The sequence below is a fragment of the Zootoca vivipara genome, chromosome 1, assembly GCF_965207765.1.
Source record: "Zootoca vivipara chromosome 1, rZooViv2.hap1.1, whole genome shotgun sequence".
Classification (NCBI taxonomy): Eukaryota; Metazoa; Chordata; class Lepidosauria; order Squamata; family Lacertidae; genus Zootoca; species Zootoca vivipara.
Genome location: NC_142582.1, coordinates 66,614,686 through 66,628,981, shown reverse-complemented (window position 1 = coordinate 66,628,981; position 14,296 = coordinate 66,614,686). Strand labels below are relative to the sequence as shown.

The window sequence follows — 14,296 nt, the reverse complement described above, 5'->3', positions numbered from 1 at the left end:
TGCCTGAGTGTTGTGGTGTGCCTCACCTGGGGTTCCTTTAAACATTTGTGAAAATTTCAATCTATGGTAAAGTGCCATCCTGGGCCCTCTGCTCAGCTCTGACACCTGCCCCTTTTTTAAAAAATCAACACCTCCCCCTTTTATTTTCTTGCTCTCTAGTTCCAAGCAGCTTCTTCCATGTTTTCTTTTTTGGTGGTGGGGGAGAAGGTGGTTCCCCACATTCACTCCCTACAATGCCCTAGGATTACTTAACTCTTAGGGCATTTTGGGGAAGTCCAAAATGACACCTGGAAATAGTTTGGCACTGGAGTGCAAAAAATGAAAAGAAAAATGAGCCCCAGCAGCTGCCTGAGTGTGCTTGATGATGGTCCTGGGCCTGCAGAGTGTCCTCCAGTATCTTCTCCTGCATAAACCTGCTTGTGTGATTAGTTGTCAGATGGGGCCTTCTTCCAAGTATCTGTATCCCCTGACGTTAGGTTAGTTGTCAAAAGGAACATTCTTGGTGGTGGTGCCCTAGAGAGATTCTGTTCTCCCTCCCCAGCAAGCTGCTGAGCCCTGAGCTAAAGTGATTGTTCACTTAAAAATGGAATTTGAAGTCTGCTTCTGACCCCCAGTTTAAACTTAAAACCATGGCTAGTGTCCAGCTCTGTGCAGATGTTACTGTTGGGGAAAAAGAGATAGGGGAACTCAAAAAGTTGATGGGAGGAGGAATGAGCCCGAGGGAGACACAAACACAGTTCTGAGTGGGGCTCCGATTCCTTTAACTATGTTTAAGGCTCCAATGGAGCCAGTTCAAAATAAGGCACTGCTGTGGGATTCTGGAAAAATTCAAAGCTTCTCATAGGATGCGACTTAGCCAAAGCATGTTTAAGTCTCTCTCCTCATACTGGAACTCAGGATCACCCGCTGAAGATGATGAACAGTCAGTTCGGAGCATGTGGGATCAAATGGCCCTCCGACAGTGTATAATTAAGATTATTATGTATACATTACTATGCCATCAGTGTGCATGGCACCACACCTTGTGTACATGTGCACATTGTCAGGGTGGACAATCTCCAAGACTTCCTAAGCGAAATTCCAGACCTGGGAGTAAAGAAGTTCAGGACCACTATTTTCAATACAAGGTTTTTTTTGGCACTGGTGTCAAAAATCTTGAAAAAATAAGTGTGTAAGTTCTACATGCCTGTCCACAAGCTCCACGTCTCTCTTCTTCTCACTTTGACCGACATTTCTTTTTAAAGGTTTATTTCAGTAATGAATAATATATTTAAAGGCAAGCATAGGCATGAGAGTTGGCATATCACTGAGTTACAGAGAGAAACCTTCCAGTATGTCATGCTAGCAGCCTGACTCCTTTGCTTCATGTAATCTACTTGGCTGACTTTCCTTTGGGAGGCCATGCCCTGAGTCATTGGGAAGATTTCTTCCTTTTTAATAAGACTTAAATCAACAGAAGCAGCACTTGAATTAATTTTCATTTAACACTTGGAGGGATTCATTCTAACCAAACCAAACCAAACCAAACCAAACCAAACCAAACCAAACCAAACCAGACTATCTATCTGAATATTTTCCTGACCACAGTCAGGAAAAATTGAGGCAAAAACTGACAAGCAAGTCCAGACACCCAAACTTTATGACATATACCCATCTGCAGTTACTGGTGGTTGTAACAGTGAACCTCAGCCCAAGTTGGCTTTGTTCCTGCTTAATGCCCTAAGCAATAGTAAGTTATAGGAACCAGAAATGGAGAGTCTGTTGAAAGAAATGTAATATTAATATTAAAACATTAGGAATTCCATAAGTGTCATATCATGTGAAAGGCATTCACTGAAACTATTCCTTATCCCTTAATAAGAAAAGCAAGCAAGGGGCAGAGGGCAGCATTAAAATTAAAAGTAGATAAGCAGGAGGGAAACAGCAGCAATTTATCAGTTGTTGTTTAGTCGTTTAGGCGTGTCCGACTCTTCGTGACCCCATGGACCAGAGCACGCCAGGCACTCCTGTCTTCCACTGGCCTTTGGCACTGAAAAGGCAAAATACTCAGTGCCATGTGTGCCCCCTTGGGGAGAAAATTGTACAATTTGTGTAACACCTGTGAGTAAGTCCTTTTCACTGGTCACCATTGACTTTGCCAGGTACAGGTGGGGCCACCCAGAAAAAGACATGTCACAATCCCAGACTATAATGTATAGGACTTCAAAGGTTAAAACCAGCATTTTGAATTGTGCATGGAGATGAACTAGTATCTAGTTAAACCACAGAGCCTAGGGCTTGCTGATCAGAAGGTCGGCGGTTCGAATCCCTGCGACGGGGTGAGCTCCCGTTGCTCTGTCCCAGCTCCTGCCAACCTAGCAGTTCAAAAGCACGTCAAAGTGCAAGTAGATAAATAGGGACCGCTACAGCGGGAAGGTAAACGGCGTTTCCGTGTGCTGCTCTGGTTCGCCAGAAGCGGCTTTTTTCATGCTGGCCACATGACCTGGAAGCTGTACGCTGGCTCCCTTGGCCAATAATGCGAGATGAGCGCGCAACCCCAGAGTCGGTCACGACTGGACCTAATGGTCAGGGGTCCCTTTACCTTTACCTTTTACACACCATGCATTTAACACATGTGACTTTCCTCAAAGAATCCTGGGAACTGAACTTTACCCTTCACAGATTTTCATTTCCCAGTACCTTTGACAAACTACAGTTCCCAGGAACGTATGGTGTATGGTGGCCTTGGTGTGGTATGTTCCCATTCTTTCTGGAGGTGGTGGTGGTAGAGTGGCCTGAGGGAGAGAGAGAAAGGCAACCTACAGTCCCTCAAAATTCAAGATGTGACCATGGACCCCAAAGATTTGTCTAATTTGGAGGCAATCAGAACGTAGATAACAGAGGCCAGGCTTCGTCTGCTCATAGCTGTCAAGTTCTCCCTTTTTAAAAGGGAAATTCGCTTATGCTGAATAGGCTTCCTCGAGAGAAAAGGGAAAACCTGACAGCTATGCGTCTGCTTGTTGCACTGAAAGAAACTGAGAGGAAGAAGTGGGGTGTTTATAACAGAAAGAGACAGTAGTGGCTGGTATGACGGGGCAGAGAGCCATGGAACCACCTTCCTGACGCCAATACATCCATGCAGTTTACCTGGATGGCACTGGGGCAGGGCAAAGCAGAAGCAAACCCAGAGCTGTGCTGAGTCTCTGGTGGTAGCCCTGCATTGACTCTGCCAATGCTTCCACACACCCCTGACCTTGCTGCTGCCCCAGTGGTCTAGGTAAACTGCAGCAATGCTAGTGCTGAGAGGACAGCTCAGCAGCTCTGATCTACCATAGTGAAAGCCGCAGGATGAAGATGAAGGTTAGTCAGTCAGCTGCTCATAGGCAGGCCCAAGAAGAGAAAGTAATTCCATACATTAGGCTACTCTAGAAGTTTCACTGCTGCTGCAGTGCAACTGTGGTCACATGCAGGAGATTCCAGCCTCACCGCTCAGAATCAAAGACCAGTCACAGCTAGCTTAGCCTGAGAAACATGCTCCTGACCTTGGGTGCAAGCATAAATAAAATGGTATACTTGTATCGAGGGTGTGAGAGCAACTACTGCAGGACCATTTGAAGCGCCTTTGAAAAGTCCCTTTTGAAACAGAAAGAGCCAGCAGCATTCGCATAGCTGCCAAGTTATCCCTTTTTTAAAGGGATTTTCCCTTGTGCTGAATAGGCTTCCTCGCGAGAAAAGGGAAAACTTGGCAGCTATGCATTCGTATTTCTTCCTGTCTAAACAGTTCACTTTTGGCCTTCAAATTAAATGAGATCATGTTTGGAATCATACTACAAAACAGAATAAATGTTGATGGCAGAAAGCCTGATGTCCTTTTAAAGAATTTGTTTTTCTTGCCTTTAGTATGTTTGAAAGGAGGACACTGGTGTCCATTAATACTTAGATCTTCTTCAGAGATATCTTTGTCTGGTGGAGTTGCATCATTCCTTTCGAGCCTTGTGTCAGGATCTCCACAGTGCAGAAAATGACTGGAAATAACAGCTTCATAGAAGCTATGGGGCTCAGGGTCTTGCTGTTGTGTAGTGAAGAGCCAGTGTGGTGTAGTGGTTAAAAGCGGTAGACTCATAATCTGGTGAACCAAGTTTGGGTCTCTGCTCCTCCACATGCAGCTGCTGGGTGACCTTGGGCTACAGGGCCGGCTCGTCGTAGACCCCCGGTGGCGCAGGGCACCATGGCGCCGGCCCGCCAGGAGGGCGCCACGAGCTGCGCCCGCCCGCTGGCCGGCTGGTCTGCCGGTCCGCTGTGCAGCTGCGCGTGGCGCCCACCTGTCCACCGCGCTGGGAAATGGGGCGGGAGGGCGCCGGAGAGATCGCGCTGTGCCTGCCCGCCCGCCGCGCAGCAGCGCCGTGCCCACCCACCCACCGCGCCGGGAAACGGGGCGGAAGGGCGCCGGAGAGATCCGGTGCACCATGGCGACAGGGGCGCTTAAGACGGTGCTGTTGGGCTAGTCACACTTCTCTGAAGTCTCTCAGCCCCACTCACCTCACAGAGTGCTTGTTGTGGGGGAGGAAGGGAAAGGAGATTGTTAGCCGCTGATAAAGTGGGATATCAAATCCAAACTCTTCTTCTTCTGCTGCTGCTGCTGTATGTAGGGTCCTCTCTGATTTGTGCTTCTCCTACCCTGTGAGTCCAGAGTTTTCACAAAAGTCGTGCCATTTAGTGTCATAATAAAGTGTAATAATAAAACAAAAATCAAACCAATAAAGGTAGTGATTTAAAGTTGGTACAGCATATGATCTGGTATGTTTGAATAAGACCTTAGCACTTTGCCCTGCATGACATGCTGAGGATGGCATGGCGGAACCATAATTATTATATTAATTATTTCCTGCTTTGTAGCTAAATCTAGTCTCTAGGGTGGCTTACATTTAGAAATGGTCTGAAGATGCAATATCTTTATGTATGATGAGAAGAGCAGAAAGGTGGAAGGTATTTGCAGCTCACTGTTCTAGCTTCATGTTTTCTTTCTTTCTTTCTTTGACTTAGTTGACACATAGCACTAAGCCATGGCTTGTTTAATAAACCATGAGTTAACCATAGGTTGTCCCACAGATGATCAACCAAACCATGTCTCGTTTTTCCAAATGTTTGTTTTGCATCTGCTTTTGCCTCATGCCTTTGTTAGTTTGGTGAGCTTCTGGGGTTGGGTGGTCAAGCAAACTATGGTTAGGGGAGGTTGTAAGGTTCATAACACAAAGCCATAGTTAAAATAGGGTTCATAACCCAGAAACAAACTGTGGCTTCACATCTTGCTTTGTTGGCAGTAAACAAACCATAGTTCAACGGTTGAGCAGGGTTCACATATAACTCTTAAGGCAGGGGTCAGCAAACTTTTGCAGTAGGGGACCAATCCACTGTCCCTCAGACCTTGTGATGAATCAAAATCCCAGAAGGGAGGAAAGGAGATTATTACTTCAGTTTTGACACTTAAAATGTAGCACACACTTTTACAGATAGCCAGAGGCTTACTGATTCTGCTAGGACAACATGAAATATAGATAAATAAACTCTATCAATGGGTTGGCTGTATATACAGGTATATGTCAAGAGACCAACTTTTCATACTTTTATTTCACCATGCCCAAATGGTGTAGTGCCTGCATATATAGTTTCCAGAAAAGCAGTAGCAGCAAAACCAAAATATTGAGGAAATACATTGCAGAGCATCCAAATGCAGAACCAACAACCCAATCTGGAGTCAATAACACATTCTTCTGCTGCTTGCCCCTCCCTCCCTCCTTCTCCTCACCCCATTAATAATCACAGTCTTCTGCTACAAATACAAGTAGGACATGTAGATTATTGGCCAGACATCATGACCCAAAATTAATAGAAAAATGCATGTTTGTCATATTTTGGGATGGGTGACAAAAAAGGTTTATTATTTTAACAAAGATCTTGATCATTCAAAAATTGGCTGTAGAGTTGAACAAAATAGTTGGTTTTAAAGACATGTGCTGAAAGTAGGCAGTATGCCAATTGTCTGGAAGTCCATTTTTTGTGCTAGCTTTTTTTTAAAAAAAAACAAAACATTCAGCTAGATTAGGGGTTCACCAACCTCTTTGGACTCATGGGCACATTTGAAAACTGGAGAGACTGTCATGAACGCCACATGCATTCATGGCAGCTAAGCACATGCAAGCATGCTGACTTTGCAGGGGAAAGTGTGGTCTTCATTGAGAAGGAAGCTTGGGAGAAAAGAGTTAGCCTGCCCTCCTCAGCTACATTCTCCAGGAAGATCATCCCCCATGCAACAATTGGAATTGAAAAAAGCCTTTTATTGTAGCCAACAGCCGTTCTACCCCACCAAGCCTAACTACAACTGGTGATGCGTGGTGGGTATGTGTGCGTCACAGCTGGGAAGGGAGGGGTTAACCCTTACCTCACCTGTTGTATCTCCCACCCTCCATTGTATTGCACTTCAAAGAAGATGGCTATTGGCTACAAGAGAAGGCCCCTTTCAATTCTAATTTCAGCAGGAGTACTCAGTGGGCACCAGAGAAGGCCTCTGTGGCATCAAGTGTCCTTCAAGGTACTGTGTTGGTGATCCTGAGCTAGAATTCATATGCAAATAGGATGCATATAGACATACAAAAGGGACGCAGGTGGCGCTGTGGGTTAAACCACAGAGCCTAGGGCTTGCTGATCAGAAGTTCGGCTGTTCGAATCCCTGCGATGGGGTGAGCTCCCATTGCTCTGTCCCAGCTCCTGCCAACCTAGCAGTTTGAAAGCACGTCAAAGTGCAAGTTGATAAATAGGGACCGCTACAGCGGGAAGGTAAACGGTGTTTCCGTGTGCTGCTCTGGTTCGCCAGAAGCGGCTTTGTCATGCTGGCCACATGACCTGGAAGCTGTACACCGGCTCCCTCGGCCAATAATGCGAGATTGCGCAACCCCAGGGTCGGTCACGACTGGACCTAATGGTCAGGGGTCCCTTTACCTTTTAGACATACAAAAACAAGAGCCAGCACACTTCTCTCTCTCTTTGTCCTACTTTTGTTGTGCTGTAGCTCTTCTGTACAACAGTAGTGTGGTAACACTGGGGAAGCATTGCAGAACTAAAAAAAGCTGAACAAATCCATCACTAGTGCACCATTATTATGTCAAGAATATGTTGCAGATTACACTCCCAATAAAATACCATTCTGCAAGGGCACTATGTGCCTCCCAAGAGTGTTAAACAGTTTGATGTACATCTGTGCATTTCAGTGGGTGTCAGAAGAATAAGCCCATACCTGTAACTGGGCACACATGCCCAGGAGAAGGTTTGAGTGATCTTAGTTCTAGTCACCTATATGGAAGATTACAGCCTGCATCTTCTTGATGATGTTGTGGACAGAGATCACACATTACTCATGAAGAAAACCAATGAGGGGGAAAAGGTTTGCGATAAAATATTGAGTTAGGAAGGTTGAAATATCATTGAACCTGGGTGCAAATATCATTCCATTTCAAATACACCATAGTAAAACCACATGTATGTTTCATATTGAAGAGCTCATTGATGTACAGGTGACTCTCAACTTATGTGGGGTTTACGTTCCAGGGAAAATGTGCTAAGCCAGTCATGTATATATTGGGTTCAGTGATGGGTTGAATTGTTAAAGTCTTTTTTAAAGTCCATCCCATTTTTTATTTTTTTTGCCAAGCTCGTAAAGCTGAATTCTCACAAGTTAAATGTTTGTAAGATGCTAGTTACCAGTATTGTAAGCAAGCTTTCCTTTCTTTATTTCTTTTTACTAGGAGGCTCATTTACTGACAAAAGAGACTTGAGTAATTGTTTCATACTTTCTGAGATAAGGTTTTGAGCACAACCCTGCCACTGCTTTGCCATAACTATCTGTGACCTATACTGACTGGCTTCCAAGACACTGACTGGCTTGGAAACAAATGAGAAGTAGCAGAAGACAGGAGAGAAACCTGTTCGACTACTGACACTAGCCTCACCCCACCCCACCACCCCCGCCCATGGCAATTTCTTAGCCACTTCCTTTCCAGAAGCGAAAACAAATTTGTGAGGATAATCTGGTCATGTTCTGCGCAGAGGGAAACATGAGGAGGCAGGCACAGGAAATTGTTATTGCATCATTCTTTATTTTATGTGGTTGGTTTTCTCCCTCAAGCTGGTCTACCCTGGCTTGACTCATAGCATTGAGGAGACTTTCCTGGAGAATCAGCTGTTCTCTGGTAAAGAAGATGAGGGCAGCTGGAGGTGACTAACTCTCCTCTTTCCTCATCAGCATTCACAGGTACAACAGGAGCCAGGCCCTTCTTTGGTTCCATTTGCATGAAGGTTGTCTGGTTTTTTTGTATGTGTTTTTTTTTAAAAGCAAGCAGAAAAAGAAGTGTCTCTACTAGAAAAATGAGCATTTAGTTGTTTCCTTAGGTATTTGCAAAACTTGGCAAAGATAATCAAATCAGCTTAGGTTGAATTAGGTATTATGAAAGTCGTGTGGCTACCACTGAAAGCAGAAGCCTCATTTCTCATTCTCCCACCCCTTCTAATGTTTGATTCAAGTTCTGTGACGTAATGTCTCTTTTTGTCTGACCATTTCCTAACTGTTATTTCTGGATTGTACTGCTCAGTAATTTGATATTTGTGGATTAATTTTGTCTTTACTATATTGGTTTCCTGTTTTAAATTGCTTCATTATTTTTTATAGTAAGTGGTAGGTTGATATATAGTAAGTGGTAGGTAGCGTCAGCGTGCTAAGAGTTTTCCTACCTTCACAAGTAGTAGCAGCCAATGCAGTGGGGTTTGGATGGGAAAACGTCAATCATGTTGACACCACATCTTGCATTTTTGGATTCATTAGACATTATGGAAGAGGAGGAGGAAGAACTGTAATGTTGCTATCTCGATGGGAACCACATGGCTCCTGCGATGGCTAGTTCCAGCTTGTCATGGAGTTAAGAAAAGTGATCACTTCAATAATCATTGTGTTGGCCTCATATTTGAATGTATAAAACTCCTTTACAGCCTAAAATATAGGCCACCTCTATATTCCTGAAAATTATGTTCAGCTTTACCATAACATTTCCATAGAGCCCTTCTCAAATGAAATACCAGAATCAATGGCAATGTTTTCTTTTTTTTAAGGTGGCACCCACCAGTTATCATTAATATCTATTCACTTCCTTTAAACATTGAAAGGAATAAATTTGATAGAATTTGAAATTTGAAAACTACCAAGGGCATGTTTAACCTGACATTTATGATGAGTTTGGACAATTCTGAGCAAAACTCAGGGGTGGTTCATAAATTTCACAGAAGCAGAGAAATAGAGTAAGTGAACATTGATTCAGCTTTCAACTTCTGCTGCAATTGCAGAGATTTGTAGGCCCCAGTGAACCCCCAGGACTCATGGAATATTCTGCAGGTGAGATCAGAGTCTAATTTCAAGCACTGCAGTAAAAGTGTGGAAAGGAAAAGTGCAAGTGACTCTTTCTTCCATTTATGCCTACTTCTGTGTAATATATGAGCCAGTATGTTAGCATAACTAGATAGTTCTGGGTATGCTACAACTACTCCTAACTTCTGACAGCTGTGCCATTGTCAGATGCGGTTAGTCCACAATGCTTGTAATACTCCAGCCTGACTTGCAGTCAGTTGGCATCCGTCTGTCTCAGGAGACAATGCGGGAATATGCCTTTGAGGGAGAGTTCAAATTGCTGGAAGGTTACAGAGCCTGCTGTGGCTGTAGAGACCGATAGCAGAGACATGTTTTGTTGCAGCTGGGGCAGATGGAAGTGTCCAGTTGTGCTGCTGCAGATGCACTATGGCGTTTCTTTTCTCTGCGCTCTGCCCAGAAGTCATTTCTCCTCTGGTCACTGCTATGGATATATGACTTGACTGCCTATCTCCAGGCACTGCGGTCATCTGCAAGGGATTCCTACAGGGCAGGGTTGAATTGTCAGGTGTAGTTGTTCCACAATGCTTGTAGTACTCCAGCCTGATTTGCAATACTGGAATGGACGCTGCACTTGAAATATGTTGTTGCCTGGCCTGCTTCTGTTTTGCTTAAGAATGTGTTCTATGGGATATGTATTTTGAGTTTTAAAGGTTTCTTCTTTTCCTGCTGTTGGCCTATGTTCTCTGGGGAGCCCATAACTGAGGTCAACTTTTGGTCTTCAGTTGATTACTCCAAACCTACTGCCGAATGTTCTATTTTTGGTTCTCATTAATGATGGTTTTTTTCTTTGGTTTGTTTGTAGAAGGCAAGATCCTCTGTATTTTAAGATGCTTGGCAGGCTGTACAACTAAATGTTTCTGCTAGTGTTTATCCTTAAAATTATTAGCACACTTTATTGTTTCCCCATTACTGCTAGTACACATTTTCTGTTACTGGAGTCTCCTTGACAGCCATATTGCAGAGGCTTTTGTATATCAGGGAACTACATCAGTCCTCTTCCTATTATAGCACTTGGAAGACCACTCAGAAGGACCCCAAGAACTCTAGGCAAAATCTATCAAAGACATCTCCTGAGCTCAAGCTAGGACCTCTATGCTGAATTCACACATGCATCGAGGAGCCAACAAGTAGTTGTTATGCAGGCCTGCCAGTCCACTCTATGTTTTGCTATAACTACAGCATCCTCAGCAACATCTCATGAGTGAAGGGAGCATGTAGAGTGGCGTCAGGAGAATTACTTTGAAAGAACAGCCTTCTCCACGTGGGCTATAACTCCTGCCATCCACAGCAGTATAGCTAATAGTCATGGATGATGGGAGTTGTAGTCCAAAACACCTGGAAGGTATTGGGCTGTGGAAGGCTTGCCTAGAACCAGGCATGTGTGGAGGTATGCCTATTCTACTTACCTGATGCTAAACCAGTTGGGTTAGCAAAGTGAAATCTTCTTAGGGCTGTGGTGTTCTTCCAGGGTCACTTCTCCTGAGCAGTCTGCCAGATCTAGCTTCAGCTTTGGATGGGCAACAACTAGAATTCATTTTGTCTGCCTGTTTTCTACACCTGGGGAGGGCTTCATCACTCTCTCCCTGCTGCTTGTGTCTCTTGTACCCCACACTTTTAGTTCTTTGGCTGCTTATGACTTAGCATCACAACAGGTAGACATGCGAAGCATATTAATGCAGTTATTTTTAGTATCTTCTCTCTCCACACCTTGCCATCCCACTTTCCAAGAAAGAAAACTCACAGCTACTTATAATGGCTTGGTGACAAATACCAGCCCTGTATAGCATCAACTGGGTAGCAGCCTCGTGTGGATGCCTCTCTCTGTACTGTCTTTGTTTGGAAATAGGGAACATGTGAACAGCTCTTCTCTTTGTCTCTTCACAGCTGGTGAACAGAGTAGGACACATCACCCTGCTGTACATTCTTGACATTCGAAGAAATTTTTCCCCAGTACATTCCCTGCATCCTCCCCCTCCTCCATCTGTATTCATTCTCTACACATTTGAATCCCACGCAGCCCTTGCAAAATGTTATTATTATTATTACAGATGCAAGTCTTTTCCTTTGCCTGTTTTTCAGGTGTTTGTAAACAATTGGGCTCTTGCTTTTATTGATGTGTGTGTGTGTATATATATATATTGATTCATATATATGGAACGTTAGTTTCTCAAATTAACCACTTCGTTTTCTTCCTAACAATGACAACAATTTTGTTTGTAAAGAGCTGTAGCATTTGCTAAAAGGATTATTTCTCATCCTGGGAATGAAAGAGAATTGTATGGGACAATTACTAGCTTGGAGATTAAAGCAGTGTGGGAAATACTGCATTGAACTTTGGAGTTAAAGAAAAGAGTGGAAGTTAACAAAAAGTTCAAGAGCAAGCTGGAAAGGTATATTTTTCATGAGCCACAGAATAGGGGTAAGTGAAGCAATACTGTTTTGTGATGAACCTGGGCCAGGCTTATGCTGTAGAGTTAAACTTTTCTTAAACCATGCAACTTTGCATAATAGAACTGGACTAAAAAGGGGGAAAACACTTCCTTGTACGTGTCCATTGTTTAAGAGTTCTTTGAGAGAACAAAGTTAAGCTTAGAGCTGTTGTTTTTCTTTGGTGTCTGCTGAAAAGTTGATGTTGAGACAGAATCTGATGATTCAGTGTTGTAATCTATGTCTAGCCACAATACTGTTATAAAGTCATTTTGCTATTTCAGCACCACCACTTCCAACTACCTGTGACTGTCCTTCAAGTTTAATGCAATCACACAGTGAGTGAGAGCATTGTTGTTTTACATTTTGATTCACTAATTTTCATGACAGCTAGGTTTTCGGATTCTCATTGTATATAACACTTTAAACAGATTTTAATAAGCCAAATGTGATGGTAAAGCTGAATGTTCAGAATCAGGATATTACATTAATAGGGTGCTTTCATTTATTTTGAGCCAATGTATATATTTCTCTCCTTACCAGGAAAGAAAGCACAAAATAACAGTAATTGCAATGACAACAACAATAATTCAGAACTGATAGAGGATAGCCAGAAATAGTCTTTTTTGGTAAATAGAAACCTTTTTAATGCAATAAGTGGGTTTACTTCTTTCTATTGTGAGATCTAACTTTTAAAGTTATGGCTGCAATTAGGTGAGTAATATGGGTTTTCTAGGACTTGTTTTATTGTTTTGGAAGGCTGTGTGCCTAGAGTTTGGGATCACACTCTCCCACCTTGTTATCAAATAGGGTTTTGTTGGCTAGAAATCAATCTTTTTATGATGCTTACAGGACAAAGGATGGGATCTTGATTTACCTTTCTGAGAGTCTTGCACAAAATCCTTTTACCTCTTGATCATCTTAGTAATTGTGTTCACAAACCTAGGTAGTTACAGGTAGGTAGCCGTGTTGGTCTGAGTCAAAGCAAAATAAAAAAAATCCTTCAGTAGTACCTTAAAGACCAACTAAGTTTTTATTTTGGTATGAGCTTTCGTGTGCATGCACACTTCTTCAGATACACTGGAAACAGAAGTGTCAGAGCCTTATATATATACAGAGGGTGGTGGGTGTGGGTGGGAATGGGTGATGGGCTGATGGGAGTGGTAAACCTGTGGATGGCTGTTAACGGCTGCTGATGGCTGCAATTAGTCCTGGGGGGGGGGGAAGCAAGGGCTGAGGCGCTAAAGAAAGCTTGATCATGCATAATGAGATAAGAATCTGATGTCTCTATTCATCCCAGGTGGCTCCCAGGTATGAGCACACGAAAGCTCATACCAAAATAAAAACTTAGTTGGTCTTTAAGGTGCTACTGAAGAAACCTAGGTAGATATAGGTTTATCTCTATACAAAGGCTAGAGGAAATTGACTAGAAGAAAAGGTTAACTGCACCTTTATTTTAAATCTAGTCTAATATGTCTTCGATCTAAACCAGTTTCAATCTAAACTGAGAAAAATAATGGCAAAGCTGCATTTTAAGCCAGCAATGTGTACACAGCCTGATTAATAATAATAATAATAATAATAATAATTTATTATTTATACCCCGCCCATCTGGCTGGGTTTCCCCAGCCACTCTGGGCTGCTTCCAACAGAATATTAAAATACAATAATCTATATTAAAATATTAAAAATACAATAAAATACAATAATCTAGCAATAAATAAAGCAAAACCATGGATCATTGTACACTTTAGTGTTTTAAATTACCTACCTGCAGCTCTGAAGTAAAGAGGAAAAAGTAGAAAAGAATGTTGAACACACAGAAAAAAGAAAAAGCGCAGTGAACTGAAGGAAGGTTCTCAACTGTGCCTTAAGCGGTCCCCTTCACCAAGTCATTGCTTGCTTCTATTTCCAGTAAATACCAGGCTCAAGTAACAAGGAAATCCCCCTCATTAATGAGATCTAAAAACTAGATTATGGTATATGGCATAAGTCAGTTCACAAAAGAATTAAGGATATATATACAGAATATCATTGCTCATTTCTCCCCTAGCAAGTGAATGATTATATTTATATTTTCTCAGTTATACTAGAAACTCATTGGATAAAGTCCCAAAGTATGAGTAGAATAGTACCTTTATTAGGACTAACTTTAACACCACTAAGTAGCAAAGCATATAAAATTGCAGGCAGCCATGTTACTCCATGAGGAAAAACCCTAAATTCACAGAAGATACCTGTATTAGCATAAGCTAAAACAAAGATGAGGAGCCTAGAACTGTTGAGATATTCCTGGACACTAACTCCCATCAACCCCATTCACATGGTTCAGATCAGGGATGATGGGAGTTGGAGTTGAGCAACAGCTGGATAATAACAAGTTCCCCATCCTGGAATTAAAACATCACAAAGTAAGTGACA

The 14,296-nt window shown here is 42.7% G+C and overlaps 1 protein-coding gene across 13 annotated transcripts in view; it reads left to right on the top strand.

Moving 5' to 3' along the window:
• The window catches only part of DENND2B (DENN domain containing 2B), a 138,785-nt gene that overhangs the window by 66,694 nt on the left and 57,795 nt on the right, over positions 1-14,296 (top strand). The gene's annotated exons all lie outside the window — the stretch shown is intronic.